Raw genomic sequence first — 8140 nt, 5'->3', positions numbered from 1 at the left:
AGGTTGACCGTAAACTTTCCAAGTTACCTAATCAATTAAATTGTCTTTAAGTTTACCCAAAATTAATCAACCAATTAATGCAGATATTCTGTGTAGCTATACAATCTCAATACAAATCCTTAATTTCTATATTCTTGCAGCAAAAGCGAAAGAAATAGGTACAAGGGCAATGTTACATTTCTGTGATAAAGTCTAAACCTAAATCATTTGTCACATTGTAATTTCGATCCTAGGGACTTCATTGAACGAAAGATAATAAACAAATTGAATCTTTTCATTGCCGTTAGTAAGATCTGTGACAATAACTTAAGAGTTTCATTGAAGAAAAAAGCAGATTAATATTTCCATTTTAACGTTCAATTGGGAAATAAACAGTTGGAATATTTCCTTACACTGTTTTTTACATTTGTTAAAAAAATCGTGAAGAATGTTAATAAATTATGAAACAATAAACATTATCACTGATTTAATAATCAAAGTTACGAACATTGAAGCTTCATTTCATTGAAGTTCTTGTTACACATCAAAACTTTGTATTTGAATGTACAACATATCTTCCATTAGCCTCTGATTAGCATAAGGAACCATAAAGCGGGATAAAATAAGAATAAACGTACACATGTATCAACTTTGCCCCGTTGTATAGCTTTCTTTCATTAAGCACATTTTGAAACTGAAAATTTGTGTAAATAATATGAATAATTTATCGAATGCTTGCATAAAATTTACACTAACAAATTGCTTTGGTAGACGTAATATTAACCAACGTTTGTTATTCAGGGTAAATTATTTGATATTTCTAAAAAAATGTTGACATGTTGTCCACATTTACGAGTATATTTCATGCCTATTCCGGACAGATGAAATGTTTACATCATGAACTATTACTCTTATTTATATTTTAGTATAAAACATTTGTTACTTAACTTGTATCTTTTCGTAGTGACTGAATCACATGGAATTGCCCTAAAAAATTCTCATTTTTAACATCTTGAAGAAATGTGAACGTTACTTTTACCTTCTTCATTGTAATTGCCTCTGCAATTTAGTACACAAGACTTATACACCATACCTATTCCACATTTAAGCATATTTACACGTCATGTAAACTCGATTACAGTTCTTAAATTTGCATTACAATTCCATATTCACTAAAAAGGTCCAACATTGATTCCGAAGAAGCAAATCAAACATGGCGGCTATCTCGCCTCCAGTTGATGACGCTTAGTCACATGACCGGAGCAAGCCATGAGGCTTTCATATTGAGAAGATAATGGTCATATTGAGAAGGTAATGGTCGGATCCGACCCAAGCGGAAGTTGCTTGGTCACTATTTCCCCCTCCCGTATTTGCTGGTGACATAGCTTCAGGTAACCTTCATCTTACTCATGAGGAAGGCATCTGAGCGACTGCATGTCCTAGGTACGTCACTGTCCGGTTTTATTCTTATTTATATTAGCCCTTGTCACTGTCTGGGTCGGATCCGACCCCACCTTACCATTCACGCTAGACATTATCCCTGTAATTTCTCTTCTTTTTTGCCAGTTTGTCCCAATTGTGCACCATGGCATTCAGGAAGTTTATCTGCACTGCAGATGAGATAGAGCTGAGTTGCAAAGACAAGAAGAGGACTCCGAAGGAGACGGAAGATGAAATAAGTGAAGACATCTCGCGAGTCAGAAGATGAAACATTAGCGAACAGTGACGATTGTGAAGATATGTTTGATTGTGTTGATGGGGACGTTTCAGACTGAGAGGATCGTCATTCTCAAGTTGCAGTTGTAGAAAATAATGATAGACAATTTGAACTAGGTAAAGATGGCGAAACAGTTTGGACCGACAAGCCACTGTGTTCAAAATTTTCAAAGACGCCACCTTCGAATGTCATCACTCATTTGCCTGGACCCAAAGGAAATGCATGTGGAATTACTGATGAATTCAAATTATTTTCCTTATTTATTAGTGATGAAATCATTGAAACAATTGTATGCCATACTAATGAAGAAATAGAAATGTCCAAACTCAAGTACAATTCAAGTCAGTGGTTTATATCTCCTACTTGACACTGAACCAAGTGTCAAGAGTGATGATAAAAAAACAAAAGGGAAAGGTACTCATGTTAAAAAAGTAAATGCAAAAGAAAACACATTAAATATATTTCATCAAAACGTACAAGGCCTTCCCACAGCAAAAACGCTTAATTTAGAAAACACAAACCAAACACACACTCCTTATAGACACATAAACAAAAATGAACAACTTCGTATCTCTGAAAACAAAAATATTTTTAGGTTAATGAGTCAAAATTTTCAGTCATTAAGGAACAAGGTCCATGAGCTGGATGTGATTCTTGGATCCCTCAAAGAAGTCCCACATATAATTTGTGCCACTGAACATTGGTTGCGAGAAGAAGAGTTTTCTTCCACACAAATCCCAAATTTTAATTTAGCCAGCGCATATTGCCGTAAACAACACAAACGAGGTGGTGCTGCCATACTAGTTAAAAGCAATATACCATATGAAAACGTAACAAAAACGAATTATTTAAATGAAGAATTCAATTTTGAACATGCAGTAGTGAATTTAAAATTACAACAAAACGAAGCAACAGTAGTTTGCTTATACCGAACACCAGATGGACATTTAGGCACATTTTTTGAAAAATTAGAAGCAATGTTGTCCATTTTACTACATAAGAAACGACCCATTATAGTGATGCGCGATATAAACATAGATTTTTTAAAAAACAGTCTGGAAAAAAATGAACTAAATACAATTCTAACCTCCCATAATTTGATTGCAACAATAAATTCACCAACAAGGATAACACCAACAAGTAAATCATGTATTGATCAAATAATAATTAACCAAGATTTTTTTTAATACACCACATCTATTTTACCTTTAGCCTTGTCCGATCATGAAGCAGTTTTCATAAGTGTCCGTATACCAGAGAATATAAAAGAAAAAACTGCAAAACATATCACTACTGTAGAAAAAAGTAAATTCACCAAGGAAAATATAGGAAACTTTGTATATTCATTAAAGAAAGAAAACTGGACTGATGTGCTCATGGAGGAAAATTTAAATACAAAAGTAAGCTTATTCACAAAGACAGTAAAATATCATTTTAAAGTAGCATTTTCATACAGAACATACAGACAACCCCTAAATCAAACAAAATCAATTTCCTGGATAACTAAAGGGATAAAAAAGTCCTGTGAAACAAAAAGAAAATTATATAAAGAAATCCAGAAAAACAAGAATCCCATACTTAAAGGCCACTACAAAAAATATGTAATTATTCTCAGGAAGGTAATAAACAATGCTAAGAAATTGGCCATTGCAGATAAAATACGCAAATCTGCTAATAAATCAAAGAAACTATGGGAAATTGTTAATGATGAAACTGGTAAGAAAACAAAGAACGTGAATGAAAAGATAGATATTATGGCTGATGGAGAGAAAATAAGCAATCCCCTTGATGTAGCACAAATTTTTAATACATACTTTGTGAACATTTCCAATACCGTAAATAAAAATGCAGTAATCTCTACACCTAGATTAAGAACATATTTCAACAGTCCCAGAAACACAAACACTATGTTTCTCACACCAGTAACTGAGGGAGAAGTCGAGAAGGTAATTATAAATTTAAAAAATAAGTATTCATCAGGGCCAGATGAATTTTCAAGTTCTCTACTAAAAAAATGTGCGAATAGTATTTTACAACCATTAGAAAGTATTTGCAACACATCTTTAGAAACAGGTATTTTTCCTAGTGAGTACAAAATAGCAAAAGTGAGACCCATTATTCAAGAAAGGCAACAAAGAAGAATGCTCAAGTATAGGCCAATTTCTCTTTTATCGGTCTTCTCTAAAGTAATAGAGAAAATTATGCTAAATAGATTAATAACTTTCTTAGAAAAATACGACATCTTATCCAAACATCAATTTGGATACCAAAAAAGTAAGTCAATATCAGAAGCTATTTTTGAATTTACAAATAACATACTAAATCGAGAGACAAAAAAATGCATGTGCATGGATTATTCTTAGATTTCACCAAAGCATTTGATTTGGTTGAGCATGACATTTTACTAGATAAAATGGACCATTATGGTATCAGAGGTTTAGCAAAAAAATGGTTCACCTCTTATTTAAAAGACAGATGTCAGTATGTAGATATTAACAAAATCAAATCAGACCAACTGTTCCTCAATACAGGTATACCGCAAGGCTCAATTCTAGGACCAGTTTTATTTTTACTCTACATAAATGATCTTCCAGAAACCTTATCAAGAGTCTCAAACAATACTTTTTGCGGATAATACAAATATCATAGTAAAAAGCCTGGAATATGAGCAACTTGAAAATAATTCCATTTCAACAACAACACAACTAAACACCTGGCTAAACAACAACAAGCTTTCCCTGAATGTTAATAAAACATTTCTAATAAATTTTAATCCAGCAAAACAAATAAAAAAACTTAAATGTGATTATTAACAATGAAGTTGTCAAAGAATGCAATGCAATAAAATTCTTAGGAGTATGGATAGACACAAACCTGTCTTGGGACATGCATATTACTAATTTAACTCAAAAGTTAAGCAGGCTCTGCTACATGATGAGAATTTTGAGAAATGTTTTAACTTTGAATGATTTAAGGACAGTATATTTTGGACAGATTCAACCTGTACTCACATATGGTATCTCTTTCTGGGGCAGTGCACCCAAAATGCAGAAAATTTTTATTTGGCAAAAACGCATATTAAAAATTATGAAGAATGTATCCCTCTCAAACCCAACAAAACAAATTTTCAATGAATTTCGAATACAGCGTGTCCACAATGAGACTCCAACATTTTGAAAGTCTATAACTTTTTCATTTCAGATTGTACAGCTGTGATTCTGGAAAAAGCAGAAGCAGAAACTCAAAAAGTTTATGTGGTAATGTTTTAGTGCGCGCAATAGCCGTAGTGGCGCTGCAACAATCTATTGTATAAATATGGAGATTGAAAACGAGCATCCACAGGTTCATTCGAAAGGAGTCCACAGAAGTCAGTAAGACAGGCAGTGAAGAACTGTGTGAACTGTCGACCGTTTCATACCAAGTTCTCTCGCTGCTTGTCTTACTGACATCTGTGGAGACTCCTTTCGAATGACCTCTGCACATTTTCTACAACCTGTTCCTGGATTCTGGGTTTACCACCACCGTGTCCTTTCAAAACATTGCCAGTCGCCAAAAACTGATCACACCACTTCTTTATAGTTGTGAATGTCGGAGGATCCTTATTGTACAAACGACGAAAGTTTCGTTGCACTTGAAAAAGTGATTTCGTTTCTGCAAACCACCACACAGCCTGTGCATGCTCGTTTGGAATCTCCATTTTCAAACAATCGATTGTTGCAGTGCCACTACGGCTATTGCGAGCACTAAAACGTTACCACATAAACTTTTTGAGTTTCTGCTTCTGTTTCTTCCGGAATCACGGCTGTACAATCTGAAATGAAAAAGTTATAGACTTTCAAAATGTTGGAGTCTCATTGTGGACACGCTTTATTACCTCTTCCATGTTTGTACATATTAGAAACGTTGTACTTTATTCATACAAATTCTAAAATCTTCTCAAAAAATCTGGACATACACAAGTACAGCACTCGTATGCATAACTCCCTCCACCTTTCTACTGTCCGCACATCCAAAACACATAGTGGTCTAGGATTTCAAGGTGTAAAACTCTATAACAAGCTGCCAGAGGAATTCAAGAATCATAATCCAACCAAATTTAAAATAACAGTAAAAAGCTTGCTTATGAAGTATTTGTTTTATAGCACAGAGGAGTACTTAGATCATATTTTTCATTAATAGACATAACCTTTGACTTTTCTTGTATTTTTATGTTCACTAATAGTCATAATCTTTGATTTTTCTTCTATTTTCTATGTTATTCCATACTGTCTTATACTTTTTAATATGCATAAGTATGTGTTAATTCCTTTGTACTCAAAATCATACATGTAATTTTATTTTATACTCTTTATACTTTTTAATATGCTTAAGTATGTGTTAATTCCTTTGTACTCAAAATTATACATGTAATTGACCTATCTCATATCATAGTGCTATTTGTGGATGGAAATAAATTTTATCTTATCTTATGGAAATCAGAGCTCTGATCGGACTGTTGTACATGAGTGCTCTACTAAAAAATTCTGGTTTGAGACTTAGTGACATGTTTTCTCCCATATATGGCCATTCCGTATAACACTGCACAATGTCCCAAAAGAGATTTGCCTTCCTTCTGCAAAATTTATGATTTGATAACAAGGCCTCCAGGAAAACACAAAAATCTACGGACAAATTTGCTGCGTTCAGAGAAGTGTGGAATGCTTTTGAAAATAATTGTGGAAAGTATTACAGTCCTTCTGAGTACGTCACAGTGGATGAGACTTTGCTAAGTTTCCGGGGCAGATGTCCTTTCAGGATGTATATTCCATCGAAGCATGATAAATATGGCCTGAAAATTATCTCCCTCTGTGATGCGAGAACCTTTTATTTTCTTGGAGGCATTCCATAAATCGGTAAAGAGCAAGCAAAGAAGAAGAGGGATTTGCCTCTGCCAGCACAGTATGTTCTACGACTAACAGAATCACTGAAAGGGAGCAACAGAAATGTGACTACTGACAACTGGTTTTCCTCATATGACCTGACTGAAGCACTTCTTGAAAGGCAACTAACCTTTGTGGGCACTTTGCGTAAAAATAAACTGCAGCTCCAGTTGGGTCTTCTCGGTTCATATATCAAGATAACAAAACGTTGGTTTCTTACACTCCAAAGAAGAACAAAAGTGTGCTACTAATTTCTTCAATGCACTTCGCTGGAACCATAAATAATGAATCGAAGAAATCAGAAGTAACGGAATTCTACAACATGACTAAGGGGGGTGTTTACGTCTTAGACAAGCTGTGCCATGACAAAGCACTGAGAGAAGATGGCCAATGAGGTACTTTTATGGAATTGTAGATATTGCAGCAGTAAACAGTTTTGTGCTTTACAAATGCAATGTAAACAAGGATTCTCACCCTAATGATGCACGCTCCACCTTCCTAAAGCGACTTGCATTTGCCTTGACTACACCTCTGATGAAGAAAAGAAAGGAAAACCAACATCTTCCGAAGGAGCTTCGCAGAACAATCGTTCAGTTGATGGGCAAAGAACATGAAAGCGACACGGAAGCAAGAAAATCAAAAGTACCAGAAGCCCAATTCCCAAAGAAAAGAAGAAGGCGTGAATTCTGCAATTCTTCAAAAGACAGAAAAGGAAACGAATTCTGTAGGATGTGCGATCGTTGCTTGTGTGGTGAGCATAAAGTAGTACTGTGCCCTTCTTGTGCTAATGACTGTAGTGATGAAGAAACCAAAATGTGTTAAGTTTGTTTTACAAACTGTGTTAATGACTACTTTTCCACCACTAATGTATTCATTCGTAGTGATAATTGTTTGTAGTTTGAAAACAAAGAAATCTAGACTACACTACACTTTATTTGTTCAAATGCTGAAACTACAATTTCGTGTTCTGTTTATATGGATGTAGTTTTACTAATTTTGCATTTAGTTTTTCAAGATTTTTATATGCATTTGTAATTTATTTTTTTAGACATTCTCGTTTCACTTTACAGTTGTTTTGAATCCGTCCATTCTGTAAATGAGATAAAGAAAAGTTGCTAGTTTTGGAAATCAGTGGGAATTAGTGGACGCGGAAAGGCAAATACTTTTCTTTTTTAGAAAATTTTGTAATCAAATAGTATTAAAGGTCTTATGACTAAAGTAATTTTAAATCTAAACAAGTTATCATGCTTTACCTTCCTTTTTTTGAACATCAAATTGACAAAATTTCAGATGGGTCGGATGCAACCCAACCTTACCGTTTATGTTCTGAGAATTCACCTTACCGACGAAGGGTTAAGCTTGTCGCAGCATGGTTTTAGGTCTGAACGAAGCACGAAAACAGCATTAGCAGACTTAATAGAATGTGTCACACAATTGCTGAATAATTGTAATCACATGCTAGGAGTCTTTTGTGACCTATCAAAAGCTTTTGATTCTGTAAATCACGAGATATTGCTGTGGAAAC

Source organism: Lepisma saccharinum, chromosome 11, assembly GCF_977018435.1.
Source record: "Lepisma saccharinum chromosome 11, izLepSacc3.1, whole genome shotgun sequence".
NCBI lineage: Eukaryota > Metazoa > Arthropoda > Insecta > Zygentoma > Lepismatidae > Lepisma > Lepisma saccharinum.
Note: the sequence above shows the minus strand (reverse complement) of the source record.